The following is a 26138-nucleotide window of genomic DNA, read 5'->3' on the forward strand; positions in this document are numbered from 1 at the left end:
GAGTTGTGGACAGTGAGGAGGGCTGTTGTCAGCTGCAGAGGGACTTAGATATGATGCAGAGCTGGGCTGAGGAGTGGCAGATGGAGTTCAACCCTGCCAAGTGTGAGGTTGTCCATTTTGGAAGAACAAATAAGAATGCGGAATACAGGGTTAATGGTAGGGTTCTTGGTCAGGTGGAGGAACAGAGGGATCTTGGGGTCTATGTACATAGATCTTTGAAGGTTGCCACTCAGATGGATAGAGTTTGTAAGAAGGCCTATGGAGTATTATCGTTCATTAACAGAGGGATTGAATTCAAGAGTCGTGAGGTGATGTTGCAGCTGTACAGGACTTTGGTTAGGCCACATTTGGAGTACTGTGTGCAGTTCTGGTCGCCTCACTTTAGGAAAGATGTGGAAGCTTTGGAGAGGGTGCAGAGAAGATTTAACAGGATGTTGCCTGGAATGGAGAGTACGTCGTACAAGGATAGGTTGAGAGTTCTCGGCCTTTTCTCGTTGGAACGGCGAAGGATGAGGGGTGACTTGATAGAGGTTTATAAGATGATCAGAGGAATAGATAGAGTAGACAGTCAGAAACTTTTTCCCCGGGTACAACAGAGTGTTACAAGGGGACATAAATTTAAGGTGAAGGGTGGAAGGTATAGGGGAGATGTCAGGGGTGGGTTCTTTACCCAGAGAGTGGTGGGGGCATGGAATGCGCTGCCTGTGGGAGTGGCAGAGTCTGAATCATTGGTGACCTTTAACCGGCAATTGGATATTGTACATGGATTGATGCTTAAGCTAGGACAAGTGTTCGGCACAACATTGTGGGCCAAAGGGCCTATTCTGTGCTGTATTGTTCTATGTTCTATGTTCTGTGTTAAAGTGTCTACATCTTAGAATTTTGGTAATCTTGAAAACACTGACAAGCTGAGTTTTTTTTTTCTTTCTATTTATTCCAGTTAATTTAGTGTCTATTCTGATCCTGACACAAGGGAAGTGTGGACTCTCCAAAAGTATCACTCTCTAGCTGGTGGTCATTTGGACTGATGTGATACTGCTTACAGTTACTCCTTTTCACTTCCCAGGCACTTCTCTGGAAACTATGCCTGCTTATTCTCTCTTGCTTTTCCTAGTTTCTATAGCCACAGACATTTCTGTCTAGTTCACTGTCACATCGATTGTTTTGTATTAATTTGTTGCAAGAAGTTCAAAACAAAATATTGCACAGAAAAAACCCCAGCACTTATCATTTTCATAACAGTTAAGTGTCCTGTTCTGTTCAGAAAGTAGTCCTTGTTACTTTGCATATGAACCTGAATATGTAATTGACAACGTGCCCTGGGGTGCTAGTCTATCACCGACCTTTTACACTACCGATGCCTAGCTAGTATTTGACTTCAGCAGTATTATTTTAACTCCTTTCCTCCCATTCATTCTGATTTTACTGCTCAACGCTCTGACTGTCACACACATTTTAGTGACCAGCAGAATCCACAGGAAGCTACTGGATCACAGCAAGAGTAAGAATCACACTGACCCAGAGATGGACAGTCACAGGAAATCCATCATTTTACTCTTCACCATCTCAGACAGTTTTATACTGTTATGGATGACCAATGTTGTGTATTTCTTTTATTGGCGAATTAGCAACACTTATTACTGCACAGGTCCCCATGATCCTGCGTATATCACTGAACAATCAGGCTACATGCTGCAGCTTTTGAGGACCTGCACCAACATCTGCATTTAAACAATAGACAATAGACAATAGACTATAGGTGCAGGAGTAGGCCATCCTGCTGTGACCCAGACTAAATTCAGAGAGCAGCTGAAGAATGCAGTCAAATACCCGTTTACTGTAATTGGTAAATTATTGAAATTATGGAAACACTTGAGACATACATTTCTTTCTAATGGTGTGAATCTATCTCCTTTTATTCACCATCACACCTTGGTATCCATATGCATTTGCAACGGGACAAAATTGATTCAATTTAAAATGCTTCTTTGCAATATTATTTAATCAATGCACAGATCTATTGGTTCCCTGGCCACATGGGTGCTTTTCCTGGTGGTGGAAGTGTTGAATAAAATTATTTGCACAATGGTGTCTTCACTGAGTCCTTGCACCTACACACATGCACTGCTGGTGTGGTGGGGAAAAATGAGCACTCGTGCTGTGCAGCAATAGTGCGAGGATCAGAAAAAATATACCCACACAGGGCATTCAGAGAGTCTCCGGAATTTAGGGGCCGCCTCCTAGCTGGCTCACAAGGGAGTAAACACCCATATCTCTGAATTAAGTTTGACTGATCTCTTGGGTTAAGATCAGCATTGAACAAAACTTGACGATAGATGTTGATAATATCTGCGTCATCATTAAATGTACACAACTGGAATAAACCCACCACCACATCAATAATATCCTCAATAAAGTTCACTGAAGAAGAGGAGAACAACAGTGGGCTCCTCTTCCTGGATGTACTCATGGAACCCACACCTAGCGGGGAGCTCCAGACCAGTGTGTGCAGGAAGAGCACCCATACTGAGCAGATACTGAATTATAACAGCAACCACCCCAGATGCACAAACAAAGCTGCATGAGGATGCTGTTTAATCTGGCAAGGACACACTGCAGCAATCCAGAACTCCAGAAGGCAGAGCTGGAACACCTACCCAAGGGATTTAAACCAAACTGATATGCCAAGTGAACGATCCTCCGTACTTGCAGCACAATCCTAAAGAAGAAAACACGACATGATCAGACATGATAGTGATCATGCCACACATCAAAGACATATCAGAAATGACTGCCTGACTGCTCAGACCCGTGAAATCTCAGTGTCCCACAAATGAGTAAAAGCCTTTCACCAACTCCTCACAAAGGTTAAAGACCCAACACCCATATCCAACAGGACTAACGTTATCTACAAGATGCCCTGCAAAGTCTGTGAAAAACACTACATAAGACAAATCGGAAGAAAACTAACTATACATGTGCATGAACATCAACTCGCCACTGCCAGACACAAAAAGTAGTCTCTCATTTCCAAATACACAGACAATGAAGGACACAAATTCAACTGGGACAATGCAACTATCCTAGCACAAGGGAAATAAAGACACGTGAGAGAATTCCTTGAAGCCTCTCAATCCAAACCTGGAGCCTAATCAATCCATGTATTGAACCCTAACTCTAACCTTAAACCTAACCCTAACCCTACTCCTAGCCCCAACCCAAACCCTCAACCTAACCAAAACCTAACCCTAGCCTTAAACCTAACCCTAACCCTAAACTGAGCCCTAAACCCAGCCCTAACCTTAACCCTAGCCCTGAAACAAACCTAACCCTAACACTAACCGTAAACCTAACCCAATACCAAGCCCGAACTCTATCCTTAATGTTACACTAACCCTAACAATCACACTATCTCTAACACTATCCCTAACACTATCCCTAACACTAGCCCTAACACAAACCTAATCGTAGCCCTAACCTAAACGTAATCCTAGCCCAAATCCAAATCTAACCCAAGCCATAGCCCTAATCCTAACCCTAAATCTAGCCCTTACCCTAACCCTAACCCTATCCCTAACCTAACACCAGCCCTAATCCTAGTGATCAGCACTGCTGCCTCACAGCACCAGGGTCCCAGGTTCAATTCCAATCTCGGGTAACTGTCTGTGTGGAGTTTGCACATTCTCCCTGTGTCTGCGTGGGTTTCCTCCGGGTGCTCCAGTTTCCTACCACAGTCCAAAGATGTACAGGTCAGGTGAATTGGCCATGCTAAATTGCTCATAGTGTTAGGTACATCAGTCAGAGGGAAATGGGTCTGGGTGGGTTACTCCTTGGACGGTCTGTGTAGACTTGTTGGGATGAAGGGTCTGTTTCCACACTGTGGGGAATCTAATCTAATCTTATCTAAGGGCTTTTGCCCGAAATGTCGATTTCGAAGCTACTTGGATGCTGCCTGAACTGCTGTGCTCTTCCAGCACCACAAATCCAGAATCTGGTTTCCAGCATCTGCAGTCATTGTTTTTACCTTATCTAACCCTAGCCCTAACCCAAAATCTAACCCTAACCCAAACACTAGCCCTTACTCTAAACCTAGCCTTATCCCTAACTCAAACTCTACCATGACACTCGCCCGAACACTAACACTGACAGTAAACCTAACCTTAATCCAAGCTCTCTTCATAACCCTAGACCTACCCATGACCCTAGCCCTAAACCTAGACCTAACCCTAGGCCAAACCTTACCCGAGTCCTAACCCTACCCCTAATCCTAGCCCTAACCCTAATACTAAACCTAAACCTCATCATATCCCGAAAGCTAGCACTAATCCTAAAGTTATCTCTTGTCCGAACCCAAGCACTAACCATAATCCTAGACCTAAACCTAACCCTATGTCTGACCCTAAGCCTAACCCTAACCCTAACCCTAACCCAAGCCCTAACCCTAATCCTGACCTTAACGCTAACCCTAACCCTAACCCTAACCCTAACCCTAACACAAACCCTAACACTAACCTTAACCCTAACCCTCACAATCTCACCATCATGGGACCATACTCCTATGCCTAAACCAATCCATAACCCTATCAATAACTCTAACCTTAACAATACCCTAACCCAAACATTAACCCTAACCCTAAAACTGACCCTAACCCTATGCCAAACACTAAACCTAACATTAGCCTTAAACCTAACCCTACTCCTAACCCTAACGCTAACACTAACCCTTATAACCTCATCTTTCTGGCACTTTCCCCCAACCTCATCACAGCTCAACTCACCTCATTGATTAACTCCATTGATTGGTAACCGAATGCTAATGCCAACCACAACCCTAAACCCAACCCTAACCGGAATGCTAGCCCTAACCTGTGGCCTAAACAAAACCTAACCCAAAAAAATAACCTTAACCCAAACTCCAACCCTAACCTTAACCCTCAACTTTACCCTAAGACTCACCTTCACACAATCCCTAACACAAACCCTAACCTTAACCCAAACCCTAACCCTAACCCTAACCCTAACCCTAACCCTAACTCTAACCCTAACCCAACACCGAGCCCTACCTGTCTTTAACGCTAGCCGAAATGCTAACACTAGCCCTAACACTATTACCACCCCTAGCACTAACCTAAAACCTAACCCTAGCCCTAAACCTATCCAAAAATGTAGCCCTAACCCTAACCCAAGCACTAACCCTAGCACTAACACTATCCCTGACCCGAACCCAAGCCCTAACACTAGCACTAACCCTAATCTTAACCTGAACTTTAACACGAGCCCTAATTCTGAAACTATCCCTAACCCAAATTCTAAACCTAGACCTAACCTGAACCGTAACACTAGTTCTAACTCTAGCCCTAAACCTAAACCTATCGCCAAGACCGAACTCTAAACCTATCCCTATCATTGAACTTAAACCTAGACTTAACCTTAACCCTAATCCTAATGCAAACCCGAGCCTTAATCCTAACCCTAACCTTAACTTTAACCCTAACCCTAATAACCTCACCTTTCTGGGATCTTGCCCCAAGCTCACCTCAGCTCAACTAACCTCATGGATCAACTCCATTGATTGATGCGCGAATGCTAACCCTCACAGCAAACATAATGCCAACCACAGCCCTAACCTTAAACCTAACTCTAACCCTCTCCATAACCTTGAGCCTAAACCTAGCCCTAAGCCAAGACCTAACCCTTAACCTAAACCAAACATAGCCCTCATCCGAATGCTAATCCAAGCCCTCAGCCAAACCTAGCCCTAAGCCAAACCTAACCCTAGCCATATCACTAACCATATCCCTAACCCGAACTATAACCCGATACCTCGTCCTAACACTATAACTGGCACAATTCCTAAACCCAAACCTCACCCTAACCATAACCCAAGCCCTATCCCAAAACTTGGCCCTAACCATAGACCTAAACCTCAACCTACACCTACCCCTAACTCTAACCCTAAACCTCACCCGAACCATAACCATAGCATTATCCCAAAACTTGGCGCAACCATAACCCTAGCCCTAACCCTAACCATACGCCAAACCCTAACCCTAACCCTATCTCTAAACCTAACCCTAGATCTAACCCAAACCCAACGCAAACCCTAACCTTAACACTAACCTGAGCACTAACCCTAACTCTAACACAAACCCTAACCCTAAAAATAATCCTAACCCTAACTCAAACCCTAAACCTAACTCTAATGCTAGCCGTAACGCTAACCCTCGCCCAAAACTAAAAGCTAACACTAGCCATAACCCTAACCCAAACTCTGAGCTTAACAATAATCCTAACCCTAACTCGAACCCTAAACCTAGCCCTAACCCAAAGCCAAACCCAATACCTTTCCCAAACCCTTTCCTTAATGCTAACCAAAATGCTAAAGTTAGTCCTAACACGGTCACTAACCCAAGCCTAACCCTAAACCTAACCCTAACCCTAGCCTCATTACTAAACCTAGTCCTATACATAGCTTGAGCCCTAACACTAACCCTAACCCTAATGCTAACCGGAGCCCAAATCATAACCCAAAATTTAACCCCTACCCTAAAACTAACCCTGACCCAAAACCTAGTCCTTAAACTTAATCCTAGCCCTAACCCTAACTCTAACTCTAACCCAAGCCCTAACTCTAACTCTAGCCCTAACAATATCCCTAATCCTTAACTCTTACCTTAGCCCTAACTCATACCCAAGCCATAACCCTAATTCTAATCTTAATCCTAATTCTAACCCTAACTCCAGCCCTATCACTAACCCTAGCCCTAACTCTAACCCTAGGCATAACCCTAACCCTACGCCTAACCCTAACCATAGCTCTATCTCTAAACCTAACCCTAGCCCGAACGCAAACCCTAACGCAAACCGTAACCCTAACTCTAACCTGAGCAGTAACCCTAAATCTAACCAAAACCCTAACCCTAAAAAAATCCTAACCTGAACCCTAAACCTAACTCCAATCCTAGCCCTAACCCTAACCCTAGCCCAAACCTAAAAGTGAACACTAGCCATAATCCTAACCCTGACAATAATCCTAACCCTAACTCGAACCCTAGACCTAACCCGAACCATAACCTTAACCCTACCCTTAACTCGAAACATCATGCTCGCCCAAACCCTAACCCTAGCCCTAATCCTAAACCTAAACGTAAACACAACCGTAAACCTAACTATGACATTAGCCCTAACCATAATGCTAGATCAAACCTTAACCTAACCCTAAACCTAACCCTAACCCTGACTCTCATTCTAACGCTAGCCCAGTCCCTAATCATATACCTAACACTACCCTAACATTGACGTGAAGGTTCAATTGGGGCGATTGATAGTTATAAGGTAGCCAGAAAGGATCTGAAGAGAGAGCTAAGAGCAGCAAGGAGGGGACATGAAAAGTCCTTAGTTGGTAGGATTAGGGAAAACCCAAAGGCTTTCTATAGGTATGTCAGGAATAAAAGAATGACTAGGGTAGGAATAGGCCCAGTCAAGGATAGTAGTGGGAAGTTGCGTGTGGAGGCTGAAGAGATTGGGGAGACACTGAATGAATACTTTTCGTCAGGATTCACTCAGGAACAGGATGTTGTTGCCGATGTGAATACTGAGTCACAATTAATTAGAATGGATGGCTTTGACGTACGTAGGGAAGAGGTGTTGGAAATTCTGGAAAAGGTGAAAATAGATAAGTCCCTTGGGCCTGATGGCATTTATCCTAGGATTCTCTAGGAAGCAAGAGAGGAGATTGCAGAGCCATTGGCCTTGATTTTTATGTCCTCGTTGTCTACAGGAATAGTGCCAGAAGACTGGAGGATAGCAAATGTGGTTCCCTTGTTCAAGAAGGGGAGTAGGGATAACCCTAGTAACTATAGGCCGGTGAGCCTCACTTCTGTTGTGGGCAAAGTCTAAGAGAGAATTGTAAAGGATAGGATTTATGAACATCTGGATAGGAATAGTGTGATCAAGGATAGTCAACATGGTTTTGGGAAGGGCAGGTCGTGCCTCACAAACCTTATTGAATTAGATTAGATTAGATTAGATTAGATTACTTACAGTGTGGAAACAGGCCCTTCGGCCCAACAAGTCCACACCGCCCCGCCGAAGCGTAACCCACCCATACCCCTACATCTACATCTACCCCTTACCTAACGCTACGGGCAATTTAGCTTAGCCAATTCACCTGACCTGCACATTTTTGGACTTCTTTGAGAAGGTGACTAAGGAGGTGGACGAGGGTAAAGCGGTAAATGTGGTGTATATGGATTTTAGTAAGGTGTTTGATAAGGTTCCCCATAGTAGGCTACTGCAAAAAATACGGAGGTATGGCATTGAGGGTGAGTTAGAGGTTTGGATTAGGAATTGGCAGGCTGGAAGAAGACAGAGGGTAATAGTTGATGGTAAAGGTTATATCTTGGAGTACAGTTACTAGTGGTGTTCCGCAAGGATCTGTTTTGGGACCATTGCTGTTTCTCATTTTTATAAATGACCTAGAGGAGGGGCTAGAAGGTTGGGTGAGCAAGTTTGCGGATGATACGAAAGTCAGTGGAGTTGTTGACAGTGAGGCAGGATGTGTCAGGTTACAGCGGGATATAGATAAGCTGCAGAGCTGGGCAGAAAGGTAGCAAATGGAGTTCAATGTGGGTAAGTGTGAGGTGATTCACTTTGGTATGAGAAACAAAAAGATGGGGTACTGGGCTAATGGTCGGATACTTGGTAGTGTGGATGAGCAGAGGGATCTTGGTGTCCATGTACACAGATCTCTGAAAGTTGCCACCCAGGTAAATAGTGCGGTGAAGAAGGCATACGGCGTATTGGCTTTTATTGGTAGAGGAATTGAGTTCCGGAGTCCTCAGGTCATGTTGCAGTTGTATAAGACTCTGGTGCGGCCACATCTGGAATATTGTGTGCAGTTTTGATCGCCATACTATAGGAAGGATGTGGAGGCACTGGAACGGGTGCAGAGGAGGTTTACCAGGATGTTGCCTGGAAGATCATATGAGGAAAGGCTGAGGCACTTGGGGCTGTTTTCATTGGAGAAAAGATGGTCTAGGGGTGACTTGATAGAGGTGTACAAGATGATTAGGGGTTTTGATAGGGTTGACCATGAGAACCTTTTTCCACATATGGAGTCAGCTATTACGAGGGGGCATAGCTTTAAATTAAGGGGTGGTACGTATAGGACAGATGTTAGGGGTAGATTCTTTACTCAGCGAGTCGTGAGTTCATGGAATGCCCTGCCAGTAGCAGTGGTGGACTCTCCCTTTTTATGGGCATTTAAACAGGCATTGGATAGGTATATGGAGGATAGTGGGTTAGTGTAGGTTAGGTGGGCTTGGATCGGCGCAACATCGAGGGACAAAGGGCCTGTACTGCGCTGTATTTTTCTATGTTCCATGTTCTATTGACCCTAGCTCTAACCCTGCACTGGCTCTAAACCTAACCCTAACCCTAACCTTAGCCTTCAGACAAGCCCTGACCCTCACCCCAGTCCTATCCCTAACCCGACCACTAACCTAACCCTAGCCCTAACTCAAACCCTAGCCATAACCCGAACCCCGTACCTATCACTAATCCTAGCCCTAAACCTAAGGCTAATTCTAACCCAAACCACATCCCTGCTCCTAAACATAGCCCTAACATTAATGCTAGCCCAAAACCTAACCCTAGCCCTAACCCTAACTCTGGCCCATATCCTAACCCAAACCCTAACCCAATCCTTATACCTCACCCAAGCCCTAACCCAAACTCTAACTCTAGCCCTAGACCTAACTCTAACCCGAGCCCTAACCCTATTCCTAATACTACACCAGCTCTAACCTACCCCTAACTTGAACCCGAGTCCTTACCCTAATTCAAACACAAATTCTAACCCTAACCCCATCCCTATCCTTAACCCTAGTCCTAACTCTAAACATAGCCCTAACCCTCACCCTAATCCTAAGGGTAATTCTAACCCTAACCCCAACCCTGTCCCTAAACATAACCCTAGTCCTAACTCTAACCCTAACTCTAAACTTAACCCTAATCCTAATCCTAACACTAACCCTAACGCTAAGCATGACACTAACCCTCATCCGAGACCTAACCCACGTCATAGCCCTAAACCTTATCCTTGCCTTAATGCTAAGCCTGCCCCTATTCTTAAACGAAAACCAACCCCTAACACTAACCCTAAAACTAGCACTAACACAAGCCCAAACCCTATCCCTAACATGAACACTAGCCCAACCTCTGAACCTAGCTCTAACCCTAACCTAGCTCTAATCCTAAATTAGAAAAACTATCCCTAAATCGAACCCTAACCATTACTCCAACCATAACCCTAGGCCCTACACTAACCCGAGCCCGAACCCTAATCATTGCCCTAACACTAACCCTAGCCCTAACTTTAACTCTAGCCCTAACCCTCACCCTAACATGATCCCCTAAGCCTAACCCTCATACCAACCCTTAACCCCAGCCCTAATACCAACCCTAACCCTACCACTTGCCTTAACCCTAACCCTAACCCTCAACCTGATGCTAGCCCAATCCTTAACCTTAACCTAACACTGTCCCTAACAATGACACTAGCCATAACACTAACACTAGCCCGAAATCTAACCCTAACCCTAGCCAAAATCCTAAACCGAACCCGAACCCTATCCCTATCCCTATACCTCACCCAAGCCTGAGCCCTAACTCTGACCCTAGCCCTAACTCTAGCCCTAAACCGAGCACCAACTCCAACCCTAACCCTTACTGGAATCCCAGTCCTCACCCTAATTCAAACACAAATTCTAACCCAAACCCCATCCTGATCCCTAACCCTACCCCTAACTCTTACAACAGCCCTAAACCCAACCCTAATCCTAAGGCTAATTCTAACCCTAATCACATCGCTGTCCCTAAACATAGCCCCAGCCCTAATTCTAATCCTAACTTTAACCCTAACCCTAACTCTAAACCTAGCCCTAACCCGTTCCCTAAAAAGAGCTTTAGTCCTAATCCTAAACCTAGCTCTAAATCTAACATGAGTCCTAACCCTAACCCTAAACTATTGCTAATCTTAACCCTAACCCTATCCCTATCCCTCGCCCCTGCCCTTACCCTAACTCTAACCCGATCCCTGAATCTAACCCTAGCCATAACAGTAACACTATCCGTAACACTAGCCCTAAATCTAACCCTAGCCCTGAATCATAACCCTAACTCTATTCCTAAGCATAAACCCGGCACTAACCCTCACCCTAACTATAACCTTAGCCCTAAAACTTACCCGAGCCTTAAACCTAACACTCGCTCTAACACTAACCCAATCTTTAAATCCAGCCCTAACACTAACCTTAGCCCTAAGCCTAACCAAACCACTGACCCTAACCCTCGCCCTAATCCTAACCGTAACCCTAACTGTAGCCCAGTACCTAACCCAAGCCCTAACCCTAACCTTAAGTCTAACTTTATCCCTAACTCTAACACTCGCCCTAACCCTAGCCGTAACTGTAGCCGTAAGTCTAACCCAAGTCATAACTCTAAACCACGCCGTAATCCTACACCTAACACTAACCCAATCACTCACCCTCGACCGAACCCTAATCCTATCTATAACTCTAAACCTCACCCAAGCTCTAAACCTAACTCTAATCCTAATCCTAACCATAATTCTTAGCAGGACATTAACCCTCACCCTAACCCTCACACAAGACCTAACAATCGTCCTAGCCTTAACACTTATCTTAGCCTTAATCCTAAGTGTAAACATATACTTAAACAAAAACCTAACCCTAACACTATCCCTAATGCTAACACTAGTCCTAATCCTATCTCTAACCATAACCCTAGCCCTAACTCTGAACCTAGCTCTAACCCTAACCCTAGCACTAATCTTAAACTTCAACCTAACCATATCCTCCCTAACCTTAACCCTGGCCTTAACCCTTAACCTTAACCATAGTTCAGACCCTAACCCTTGCCTTAACCCTAACCCTTGCCTTAAACCTAGCCCTAAGACTTACCCTAGACTTAACTCTAACGCTAGCCCTAATCCTAACCCTAGCCCTAATCCTAACCCTCGCACTAACCCTAACACATACCCTAGCACTAGCCCTTACTCTAATCCTAGCGCTAATTCTAATCAGTCCTAATCGTAAACCTAAGTCTAAATCTAACACAAACCCCAGCCTTGTCCCTAAATATAACCCTCGCCCTAACCCTAATCCTAACCTTAGTCCTAGTCCTAACCGTAGCCTTAATTCTAACCATAGTCCTCACCCTAACCCTAACCCTGGCCCTAAACCTATCCCTAATTCGACCCCTTACTCTAACCCCAGCCCTAAGTCTAAAACTAGCCCTAACCCTAAACCTAACCCTAAGCCTAACCCTAACCCTTACGCTAAGCATGACACTAACCTCACCCGAGACATAACCCATGTCATAGCCCTAAACCTTACTTGAGCCTTAATCCTGCGCCTAATCCTATCCTTAAACCAAAACCTAACCCTAACACTAACCCGAACGCCAACATTCACACTAGCCCGTGCCCTATCTTTAACCGTCACACTAGCCCAACCTCTGAACATAGCTCTAACCCTAACCCTAGCTCCAATCCTAAACTTAACCGAAAAACTATCCCTAAGCCTAACCCAACCCCATGCCCTTACCCTAACTCTAAACCTAGCTCTGAATCTAAACCTAGCCATAACAGTAACACTATCCATAACACTAACCCTAAATCTAACCCTAGCCCTAACTTGGTCCCTCGCCCTAACCCGATCCCTGACCCTAACCCTAATTCTAACCCTGACCTCATCCCTATCCCTAATTCGAACCATAGACTTAACCCTAGCCCCAGCCCAAATCATAACTCTAACCCTATTCCTTAGCATAAACTTAGCACTAACCACAACCGAATTCGAACCTTAGCCCTAAAACTAACCCTAACATTAAACCTAACAATCGCACTAACCCTAACCCAATCCCTAAATCTTGCCCTAACTCAAACCTTAGCCCTAAACCTAACCCTACCACTAACCCTAATCCAAACCCTAACCCTCACCTTAATCCTAACTGTAACCCTAACCCTATCACGATACCTAACCCAAGCCCTAACCCTAACCCTAACTCTAACCTGAGACCTAACTCTAACACTAGCCCTAACCCTGGCCCTAAATCTAACCCTAGTCATAACTCTAAACCTAGCCCTAACCCTAAACCTAATCCTAACCAGATCCCTAACCCAAGCCCTAACCCTAACCCTAGCACTAACCCGAGCCCTAACCTGATCCCAAACCCAAGGCCTAACACGAACCCGAAACCTAACCCTAGCCCTAACTCTAAACCTAACCCTAACCCTACACCTAATGCTAACACGATTCCTAACCCTCAACCTAACCCTAAACCTATCTGTAACTCTAAACCTCACCCTAACCCGAAACCTAATCCTAATCCTAATCATAATGCTAAGCATGACACTAACCCTTACCCTAACCCTCACACAAGACTGATCCCTTATCCTAGCCTTAACACTTATCATAGCCTTAATCCTAAACCTAAACATATTCTTGAACATAAACCTAACCTTAACACTATCCCTAATGCTAACACTAGCCCTAACCCTATCTCTAAACCTAACCCTAGCCCTAACTCCGAACCTAGCCCTTACCCTAAACCTTACTCTAACCCTAACTCTAACCCTAACCTGATCCCTAACCTGAGGCCTAACACTAACGTTCAACCTAACTCTATCCCTAACTCTAAACCGAGCCGTAACCCTACACCGAATACTAACCAGATCCCTAACCCTCGACCTAACCCTAACCCTATCTCTAACTCTAAACCACACCTGAGCCCTAAATCTAACCCTATTCCAAATCCTAGCCATAATGCTTGCATGACATTAACCCTTGCCCTAACCCTCACACAAGACCTAACCCTTGTCCTAGCCTTAAGCCTAAGCCTAAACATATCCTTAAACAAAAACCTAACCCTAACACTAGCCCTAACACGAACACTAGCCTTAACCCTATCTCTAACCCTAACCCTAGCCCAAACTCTGAACCTAGTTCTAACACTAACCCTAGCCCTAACCCTAACCTTAACCCTAAGTCTAATGCTAACATAAACCCCATCCCTGTCCCTAAATATAAACCTAGCCCTAACTCTAACCCTAGCCCTAACCCTAGCCCTAAACCTAATCCTATCCCTGACCCTAACCCTATCCCTAAGCCTAACCCTGGCACTAACCCTTTACCCTAGCCCTAACACTAACCTTGCCTTAACACTATCACTTGCCCTAACCCTCTTGCCTAAACCTAACCCTACCTCAAACCTTAGCCCTACGCATAACCCTAGCACTAACCCTAACCCTGACTCTAACCCGAACCCTAAGCCTAGCCCTAATTCCAACCCTTACCCTGATCCTATCACTAAGCCTAACACGAGCCCTAACCAAAACACTAACCCTAGCCCTAACTCTCACCCTAACCTTATCCCTAAACCAAACCCAAACTTTAACCCTAGGGCTAACTCTAACCCTAACTTGAATCCTACCCAAAACCTAGCCCTAAAACTATCCCTAAACCTAAACCTAACCCTAGCCCTAACCCTCACCCTAGCACTAACCCTAACCATAACCATAACTCTAACCCTAGCCCTAACCCTAAACCTAGCAATACCCTAACCCTGTCCCTAACCCTAGCCCTTACTCTACCCTAGCTCTAACTCTAAACCAAGCCCTATGCTTGCACCTAACCCTAACCCGATCCCTAACCCTAGACCAAAACCTAACACTATCTCTAACTCTCGACCTTCCCCTAGCCTGACCCTTACCCTCATGCTAGCCCATCCCTAACCCCAAACTTAACACTGACACTAGTCCTATCCGTAACACAAGCCCGAAGCCAAACCCTAATCCCCACTTTCACCCTAATTCTAACCCTAACCTTATCCCTATATCTAACAGAAGTCAAAACCCTAACCCTAACTCTAACCCTAACCCTAACTCTAACCATAGCCCTAATCCTATCCCTAACCCGAGCACTAACTCTAACCCGAGCCATAACTAGAACCCTAGTCCTCACCCTACCTAAAACCCAAATTCTAAACCAATCCCATCCCTATCCCTAACCTGAACCCTAACTCTAACCGTAGCACATGCTCTAACCCTAACCCGAAGCCCAACCCGAACCCTAACTCTAACCATTGCACAAGCCCTAACCCTAACCCAAGCCCGAACCCTAATCCTTACCTTAATGCTGTCTCTAAAATTAACCCTAACCCAAACCTTATCCCGAATTCTAAACCTCACCCTAGCCCTAAACCTAACACTAAGCCTAACCTGTACCCGAAACCTAAGCCTGACACTATCCCTCACCCTCACCCTAGTTCCCACCCTCACACTAGCCCTAACCCTTACCCTTGGATTAACCCTAACCCTAAATCTATCCCTAACCCTAAAACTACTCCCAACCCTAAGACTAACCCTAGCCTGAACTCTATTCCAAAACATAATTCTAACACAGCCCTAACTCGATCCCTAGCCCTAATCCTAACCCTAACCTTATCCCTAAACCTAACATGAGCCCCAAAGCTGACCTTAGCTCTAACCCTATCCCGAATTCTAACCTAAGCTCTAACCCTAACGCGATCCCTAACCCGAACCCTAACTCTAACCCTAACCCTAACCCTAATTCTAAATCTAACCCCATCTCTAGCCTTAACCCTAACCCTAATAACAAATTTAACCCTAACCCGAATCCGTAAACTTAAACATAGCACTAGCCCTAACACTAATGCTAGGTCTAACCATAACCCTAACCCTAAACCTAACCCAAACCCTAACTCTGGACCAATTCCTAACCCTAAACCTAACATGACCCCAAACACTGACCATAGCCCTAACCATAATCCTAATCCTATCCCTTACCCTATTGTAAACCCAGCCCTAACCCTAATCCATACATTAACCCTAATCCTAACCCTAGATCTAACCCTACCCCTAACCCTATTCCTAACCCTTGCTCTAACTCTAACTCAAGTCCTAACTTGAACCCTAGTGCTAACCCTAACACGAACCCTAACCCAAATCATATCCCGAGCCCTAGCCTTTAGTCTAACACTAGCCCTAACTCTAACCCCATCCATTACCATAAATGTAACCATAACCCGATCCCTAAGCCTCGCCCTAAATTTAACACCAGCATTATCCCTAAACCTAGAAATAATCCTAAACCCTGACCTCACCCCAACCCTAGTCCTAACCATAACGTTAGACCTAACCCTAACCCTACCGTAGCCCTAGACCTAACCCTAACCCAAAGCCGAATGCAAACCCTAACCCTAACCCTAAACCTAAGCCATATCCTAGCCTTAATCTTAACACTAAAACTATCCCTAACTCTAAACCTAACCTAACATTATCCATAACACTAACTCTAACCCTAACACTATACTTAACCTTAACACTAAGCCGAGACCTAACACTATTCCAAACCCTAACCCTAAACTTAGACCTAACCCGAACACTAACCCTAATAATAACCAAATCCCTAACATTTGCCCTAAAGCTAACTCTTGACCTCACCCAAACACTAGCCTTAACTCTATCGTTAACCTTTACTGCCCCAAAACCTAGCCTTAACTCTAACCCTATATCTAACCCTAACCCTGACCCCAACTATAACCCTAACCCAAACCGTAACCCTAAGCCTAACCTGGAGCCTCATCCTAACTCCACCCTAGCCATAACTCTCACCCTAGCCTTAAACTTACCCTCGCCTTAACCCTAACCCTATCCCTAAACTTAATCCTACCCCAGCCCTAAATCTAGCCCAGATCCTAAACCAACCATTAACCCAAGCCCTAACCGGATCCCTAAACTTAACACTAAACCCAACCCTAGCCCTATTCATAACCCTAGCTCTAACCATAACCATAGGCCTAACCCAAACCCAAAGCCTGACACTAATCCTCACCCTGGTCCTCACCCTAAACCAATTCCTAACCCTAACACTATCCCGGACTCTAACACTAACCCTAGCCCTTAGACTAACCCTAACGCTAGCTCTAATCCTAACAATATCACGAATCCTAGCCCTAACTCTATTCCTAACCCAATCCCTAGCCCGAAATTGACCCCTAAACTTAATCCTTGCCCAATCCCTATACCTAACCCTAATCCTAAACCTAGACCTCACCCTAACCCTAGCCCTAACCATAACCCTAGACATATCGCAAACTGTAACTCTAGCACTAACCCTAAACATAACCCGAACCCTATTGCAGTCAAAACCTAACCCTAATCCTAGCCTTAACCCTAACCAAAACCCTATCCCTAACCTTAACTCTAACTCTAGCCCTAAATCTAACCCTATCCCTAACCCTAACCTGCTCCCTAACCCTCACGCTAACCCTCGCCCAGTGCCTAAACCTCACCTTATTCCAAAACCTAGACATCACCCTTACCCAAGTTCTAACAATTACCCCACATAACCCTAACTCTAACACTATCCCTAACGCTAAACCCTAACCCTAAACCTAACCCTAACCTGAAACCGAACCCGAACCCTAAATTTAAACTTAGTCCTAATCCTAATGCTGTCTGTACGCCTAACCTTAGCCCTAACCCTAATCCTAACTCTAACCCAAGCCCTAACCCTAACCCTAGCCCAAATCCGACCCTCGTGCTAACTATAACCCTCACCCTAAACCAAAACCGATCCTTAACCCAAACCCTAAACCTAATCCTAAACCACACCCTAAATTTAGCCCTAATTCTAAACCTTAACTGCACTCTAACCGTAGACCGAACCATAACCCCAGATCTAAGCCTAACCCTAACCTCAGCCCTAACCCTGACACTAGCCTTAATCCTATCCCTACCCCAGGCCCTAACTCTAGCCCTAACACTAACCTGAGCACTAACTGTATCCCTAGCCCTGGCCCTAACCCTAACCCTAATCCTAGCCCTAACCCTAGTCCTACCCTGGCCCTAACCCTAACTCTCAGCACATGTCTAACCCATCCCTATTCCTAACCCTAGCTCTAGCCCGAGCCGTATCCCTATCCTTGGCCCTAACTCTAATCCTAATCCTAATCCTAACCCTAGCCCTGTCCCTAAACCTAGCACCGTCCCCTGGGATAGACATGCCAGAGGAAGTCACCAGTTGTGGTTTACAGAGTCTGAGAGTCATCTCGTTGCCCAGCAGAGAAACAGATCCTTCGGACACTATGGGCCATATCCCTTTAATCCCTTCCTATTCAAATGCCCTTCTAGATACCCTTTAAATTTTTTTTAGATTACTTACAGTGTGGAAACAGGCCCTTCGGCCCAACAAGTCCACACCGACCCGCCGAAGCACAACCCATCCATTCCCCGACATTTACCCTTTTTACCTAACACTACGGGCAATTTAGCATGGCCAATTCACCTGACCTGCATATCTTTGGACTTTAAATGTTGCGATTGCACCAGTCTCCACCTCCTGTGACAGTTCATTCCATAACTGTGCATGAAATAGTTCCCCTTAGGTCCCTTTTAAATCTTTCCCCTCTCACCTTAAACCTTTGCCCTCTAGCGTTGGGACTCCCTTACCCTGGGAAAAAAGAGCTTGACTTTTCACCCTATCCTTGACCCTCATGATTTTATAAACTTCTATAAGGTCACCCCTCAGCCTCCAATGAGCCAGGAAAAATAGCCCCAACCTATTTAGCCTCTTCCTAGAGCTCAAAACCCTCCAATCCTGACAACATCCATGTAAATCTTTTCTGAACCCTTTCAATCCTAACAACTTCCTTCCTCTGACAGGAAGACCAGGATTGAATCCAGTTTTCCAAAACTGGCAGAACCAATGTCCTGTGAAACTGCAACATGACATCCCAACTCTTACACTCAATGTACTGACCAATAAAGGCAAGCATATCAAACACCTTCCTCACTCCCCTATTTACCTGTGACTCCACCATCACAGAACTGTGAACCTGCCCCCCCCAAGGTCTCTTTGTTCGGGAACACTTCCCAAGACCCAACCATTAAGTGTATAAGTCCTGCTCTGATTTTCCTTCCCAAAATGGAGCACCTCACATTTCTCTAAATTAAACTCCATCTGCCACTCTGCAGCCCGTCGGATCAAGGGTGTCTGTTACGGTGAGATAGTACTGCCTCACAGTCCACTACATCACTAATTTTGGTGTCTTCTGAAAAGTTACAAATTATTCCTCCTATAATCACATCAAAGTCATTGATATAAATGACAAGAAGCAGTGGACTCAGCACCAATCCTTGTGGCACACTGCTGGTCACAGGCCTTCACTCCGATAAACAATGCTCCACCCACCACCCTCTGTCTCCGAGCTGCAAGGGAACTTTGTGCCAAATGGTGAGCTTACTCTGGATTCCATGTGATCTAACCTTGTTAATGAGTCTATCATGCGGAACCTTGTTGTATGATTTAGTGAAGTCCATATCAACAACGTCCAATGTTTCCATCAATCTTAGTTTCTATCTTCTCTATTGCTTCTTCAAAAAACGTCAATCAAGTTAGTTGGACATGATTTCCCAAACACAAAACCATAATGATTACTCTTAATCAGTCCTTGCCTTTCCAAATATATGTAAATCCTGTCTCTCAGAATCCCTTTAAACAACTTACCCATCACAGACGTCAGGCACCCGGTTCCTGATTTTACCTCATCACGTTTCTTAAATAATGGCACAACATTAGCCAACGTCCAGTCTTCCAGCACCTCACATGTGACTATCAGTGATACAAATATCTCATCAAGGGGTACATCAATCACTTCCCCAGCTTCCTGCAAACATCTGGCATATAACTGGTAAGATTCCGGAAATGTATCTATCTTTATACATTTTCAGTTGTCCAGCCACTCCTCCTCTGTAATATGGATACTTTGCAAGAAATCACTATTTATTTCTCCAAGTTCTCTAACTTCTATGTTCTTCTCCACAGTAAGTACTGATACAAAATACTCAAATACCACTCATCTCTTACAGTTCCACACATGGACGGCCTTGTTGATCTTCACGGGGCCCCATCCTTTACCTAGTTACTCTTTTGCCCTTAATGTACTTGTAGAATCTCGTTGGAGTCTCCTAATTTCCATTTGCTAAAGCGATCTCATGTCCCTTTTTGCCCTCCTGATTTCCCTCTTGAATATACTTGTCCTCCTTGAGGGATTCACTCGATCCCATCTGTCTATACCTGACATATGTTTCTGTCTTTTTCTAGACCAGACCCTCAATTTCTCTCATAATCCAACATTCCCTGCACATACCAGCCTTGCCCTTCACACTAACAGGAACATACTGCCTCTGGACTCTTGTGGTCTTACTTTAGAAGGCCTCCCATTTTCTAACGATCCCTTTCCCTCTGAATATCCGCTCAAAGACAATGTTTGAAAGTTCTTGCCTAATCCCGTCAAAATGGGCCTTAATCCAATTGAGAACTTTGACTTTTAGATCAGATCTGTCCTTTTCCATAACTATATTAAATCTAATAGCATTATGATCACTGGGCCCAAGGTGCTGCCCCACTGATAACTCAGTCACCTGCCCTGCCTTATTTCCCAAGAGAAGGTCACACTTTGCTCCTTCTGCAGTAGGTATATCCACATACTGAATCAGAACATTTTCTTGTACACGTTTAACAAATTGCTCTCCATCCAAGCCCTTCACACTATGGCAGTCCTATATATGTCTGGAAAGATAAAATCCCCTATTATTACAACCCTATTATTATTTAGGTATCTGTGAACTCCTCACAAATTAGCTTTTCAATTTCCTGCTGCCTACTGGATGGGCCTATGGTACAATCCGAATAAAGTGATCATCCCTTTCCTTTTCTCAATTCCACCCATAACTTCACTGGACGTACTCCCAGGAACATCCGCCCGGAGTACAGCTGTGTTTGTCTCGAACCTTGCCCAGCTGTAGAGTAGGCATGAAGCAGCTGGGTCACGCTGCCCGGTAACAAAGGGATTTTTACCGGGTGGCAGTTCCTGAACAGCAATGTCTGTCTGTTGGCAAGGAACACTGAGCAATGTGGCTTGTCATTCCCACTATTGAAACCATAATTGGAGTTTGATCAGGGTTAAGATTAGGGTTAGGGTTAGGGTTAGGGTTTGGACACCAATCAATAGAATTGACCCATTAGGTGCGTTGAGGTTAATTCCCAGGATGGCAAGATTACAACAGCATAAACTACTCTCCTGGAATAAGGGGCTGGAGAGGTTGTTCAACTCTGGGCTCAATGGCGAGGAGCTAATATTGATAACCTTTGACATTGGAGGCTTGAAGAATTCAATGAGGAAGGTAACTTTCAGGTTTGAAGGACCTGAGAGTTTGATCCTGGCTGCCATCATCCAAGGGTGCCAGTGTCTTGAGGAAATGGCTCTCTCTAAGCTCAACTCCAGCTAGAATGACTCTCAGTCTCCTTGTTGCCTCCCCCAAAGAATAAATATTGCTGGGTCGTTCCAGCTACTGGAGGGGGAGCAGGTATATGGCCCTCAGTAGAGTGCTTCAGGCAATCTCAGTGCTGAGCCCCAGGCTTCAAATCCTAACCCTAGCCCTAACACTAACCCGAAACCTATCCCTAACTCTAACCCAAACCCTAACTCTAAAACTATTCCTAACACTAACCCAAACCCTAATCCTAACACTAACCTCAGTTTCAGACTTTGGTGAAGATCTGTCTCTCAGGTTGTGTTCGTGTTGGTGTTCGGTTCACTGAGCCGGTTTGATTTTTTGCAAACACTTTGTCCCCCTTCTGGGTGACATCGTCAGTGCGGGGCAGCCTCTGGATCAAGTTTTGTTGTTGTGATCTCCCCAGAATTTATATGGTTTTCGTCAGTCATGGCGTGTATTTCTATTTTTAGCTTTGTACTGTAATGGTCTGTAGATGGGGGTCTATCTCAACATGTTTGTTTCCGGCTCCAGTGGATAAACTCTAGGCCTCCAGGCATTCCCGAGATTGGCTTTGTTGTGCCTGTCCCAGTGTCATAACATTGTCCCAGTTGAATACATACTCACTTTGTTAATAGTGAGTTACCCTAACAGCTTCATTTGCCATTGCCTGGCATGCAAACAACACCAAGAAAACACTGTGCATTCCAACACACTAACCACTCTATTCGAGATTAGACACATCTCAAAACTGACTACAAGATTCCTACTTCCTCTGGGAAAAGTGACTGCACATAAACCAACAGACACACTTTTCCAGCTACTATCCAAGACAAAAGATCCCAAACCCACTCCATGCAGGACCAATTGGTTGAGGCAGCTCGGTTAGGGTAGCCTTGAGGAGTTTGTTGAGTGTATCCATGATAGTTTTCTTGAATAGTATGTAATGGAACCGATGAGAGAGCAAGCTTGCCTAGATCTGGTCCTGTGTAATGAGATAGGAATAATTAATGACCACATAGTTAGAGATCCTCTTGGAAGAAGTGATCACAGTATGGTTGAATTGCAAATACAGAAGGAGAGTATGAAGATACCAGGGTCCTGGGCTTGAACAAGGGAGACTACAATAGAATGAGGGAGGACATGGCTAAAGTAGACTGGAAACAAAGATTTTATGGTGGGACAGTTGGAGGACTTTCAGAGCAATTTTTCAAAGTGCTGAGCAAAAGTATATTGCAGTGAAAAGGAAGGACTGTAAGAAAAGGGGTAATTTTCTATGGGTGTCTAAGGAAATAAGGGAGGCTATTAAATTGAAAGAGAAGGCCTTACAAAGTGGCCGAAAACAGCTTGAAACCCGAAGGTTGGGAAAACTTTAAAGGTGAACAGAAAACCACAAAAAGAGATATAAAGAAAAGTAAGATAGAACATGAGAAGCACAGAATATAAAGACAGATAGCAAAAGTTTCTATTAATATTTAAAATGATTAAGAATGGCTAAAGTAAACGTTGGTCCTTTCAAGGATGAGAAGGGGGATTTAGTTATGGGATATGATGAAATGGCCAAGGCATTGAACAGGTGATTTGTATCAGTCTTCACAGTGGAGGACACTAATAACATGCCAGTCATTGACAAAGAGACAAAGGTAGGTAAGGATCTGGAAACAATCATTATTATGGAAGAGGTAGTGTTGGGCAGGGTAATGGAGCTAAGGATTGCTAAGTCTCCTGGCCCTGATGGCATGCATCTCAGGGTACTAAAAAAGATGTCAGGAGAAATAGCAGGCGCATTGGTGATAATGTTCCAAAATTCACTGGACTCTGGGGCATTCCCAGCAGATTGGAAAACAGCAAGTGTGACACCACAGTTTAAACAAGGGAGGCAGACAAAAGATGGGGAATTATATACCGATTAGCTTAACCTCTGTCGTGGGGAAGATGCTTGAGTCTATTATCAAGGAAGACATAGCAAGGAATCTCGATAGAAATTGTCCCATTGGGCAGGCGCAGCATGGGTTCATGAAGGGCAGGTCATGCTTGACAAATCTTTTGGAATTCTATGAAGACAGTACGAGCAAGGAGGACAAGGGGGACCCAGTAGATGTGGTGTACCTAGATTTCCAAATGGCTTTTGACAAGGTGCCACATAAGAGGCTGCTGCATAAGGTAAGGATGCATGGTATTAAGGGTAAAGTATTAACATGGATAGAGGATTGGTTGACTAACAGGAAGCAAAGAGTGGGGATAAATGAATGCTATTCTGGCTGGCAATCAGTGACTAGTGGTGCGCCTCAGGGATCAGTGTTGGTATTGCAATTATTTACAGTTTATATAGATGATTTAGAGTTGGTGACCACGTGCATGGTGTCAAAGTTTGCAGAGGACATTAAGATGAATGACAGAACATAGTGTGCAGAGGATTGTGAAACTTTGCAGAGGAAAATAGATACATTGAGGGAGTGGGTAAAGGTCTGGCAGATGGAATACAATATTAGTAAATGTGAAGTCATCTATTTTGGCAAGGGTAATGGCAAAAAGGATTGTTACTTGAATGGAAAAAGTTGCAGCATGCTGCTATGCAGAGGGACCTGGGTGTCCTTGTGTGTGAATCACAGAAGGTTGGTCTGCAGATACAACCAGTAATTAGGAAGGCAAATGGAATTTTGTCTTTCATTGCTAAAGGGACTGAGTTTAAAAACAGGGAGGTTATGTTACAGCTGTACAAGGTGTTGGTAAGGCCACACCTGGAATACTGCATGCAGATTTGGTCTCCTTACTTGAGTAAGGATGTACTGGCACTGGAGGGGGTGCAGAGGAGGTTCACTAGGCTGGTTCTGGAGTTGACGGGGTTGGCTTATGAGGAGAGACTGAGTAGACTGGGATTATAATCATTGGAATTCAGAAGATTGAGGGGGGAATCTTGTAAAAACATATACAAATATGAAAGGAATAGATAAGATAGAAGTAGAGAGGATGTTCCAATGGCAGGTGAAACTAGGACAAGAGGGTATAGCCTCAAGATGAGAGGGAACAGATTTTAGACTGAATTGAGAAAGAACTTCTTCACCCAGAGGGTTGTGAATCGATGCAATTCCTTGCCCAGGGAAGTAGTTGATGTTACTTCAGTAAAGCTTCAGGTTTTAAAGCTAAGGTAGATTTATTTTTGAACAATAAAGGAATTAAGGGACACAGTGAGAGTGCGGGTAAGTGGCTCTGAGTCCACAAAAAGATCAGCCATGCTCTTATTGGATGGTGGAGCAGGCTCAAAGGGCTTGTGAATGTGATATACAACACACCATGCAGCAAATGTGAGATATGGGCAGGAAACTCACCACCAGAATACATGAACACCAGCTTACAACAAAAATGGCAACACCAGCTCTCCCTCATCTCAATACACTCTGACAATGAAGGACATGAATTCAACTTGGACAACGTCACGAGACTGGGACAGGCAAAACAAAGACAAGCTCGGAAATGCCTGAAGGCCTGGAGTTCATCCACTGGTGCCAGAAACAAATGTGTTGAGATAGACCCTATCTACAGACCATTACAGTACAAAGCCGGAAACAGAAACACACACCATGACTGACAGAATTGGATAAATTCTGAGCAGATCATAACAACAGCGTTTCATTTGGAGCTGCACAGCACTGAAGATGTCACAGAGTAGGGGGACAAAACAATTGCAAAAATAATCATCGGCTCAGTAAACTGACCAATAAACTAACCTCAAGGCTGAACTTGAGTCTCCTAAACCTAACCCTTACACTAACCTCAGTGCTGAACTCGAGTTTCCTAAACCTAACCTTTACACTAACCCCAATGCTGAACTCGAGTCTGCTAAACCTAACTCTTACACTAACCTCAATGCTGAACCCGAGTCTCATAAACATAACCATTACATTAAACTCAATGCTGAACTCGAGTCTCGCAAACCTAACCCTTACACTAACCTCAATGCTGAACCCGAGTTTCAAAAACCTAACCCTTACACGAACCCCAATGCTGAACTCGAGTCTGCTAAACCTAACTCTTACACTAACCTCAATGCTGAACTCGAGTCTGCTATACCTAACCCTTACACTAACCTCAATGCTGAACCCGAGTTTCAAAAACCTAACCCTTACACGAACCCCAATGCTGAACTCGAGTCTGCTAAACCTAACTCTTACACTAACCTCAATGCTGAACTCGAGTCTGCTAAACCTAACCCTTACACTAACCTCAATGCTGAACCCGAGTCTTGTAAACATAACCCTTACATTAAACTCAATGCTGAACTCGAGTCTCGTAAACCTAACCCTTACATTAACCTCAATGCTGAACTCGAGTTTCCTAAACCTAACCCTTAAACTAACCTCAGTGCAGATCCCCAAAGTTCTAACCATAACACTAACCTTAAATCTTACCCTAACCCTAATCCATAACACTAACTCTAACCCTAAACCTGACTCTCATGCTAACCTAAGCCTAACACAAACACCAAACCTCACACTAACCCCCGAACACGAACCCTAAATCTTACCTTAATCCTCATCCTAACTATAGCACTAGCTCTAAACCCAAACCTAACTCTAACCGTAACCTTCACCCCTACACTGACACCAAACCTCACAATAACCCCTACCCTAACCTTAACCCTAACACTGATCTAATATTAACTATCATCCTCACTCTAACCCTAACCCTAACACCTAACAGTCACCCTACCCCTCACCCTAACTTGATCAGAAGCTGTGCCCAATGACTGTGA

Source organism: Chiloscyllium punctatum, chromosome 4, assembly GCF_047496795.1.
Source record: "Chiloscyllium punctatum isolate Juve2018m chromosome 4, sChiPun1.3, whole genome shotgun sequence".
Classification (NCBI taxonomy): domain Eukaryota; kingdom Metazoa; phylum Chordata; class Chondrichthyes; order Orectolobiformes; family Hemiscylliidae; genus Chiloscyllium; species Chiloscyllium punctatum.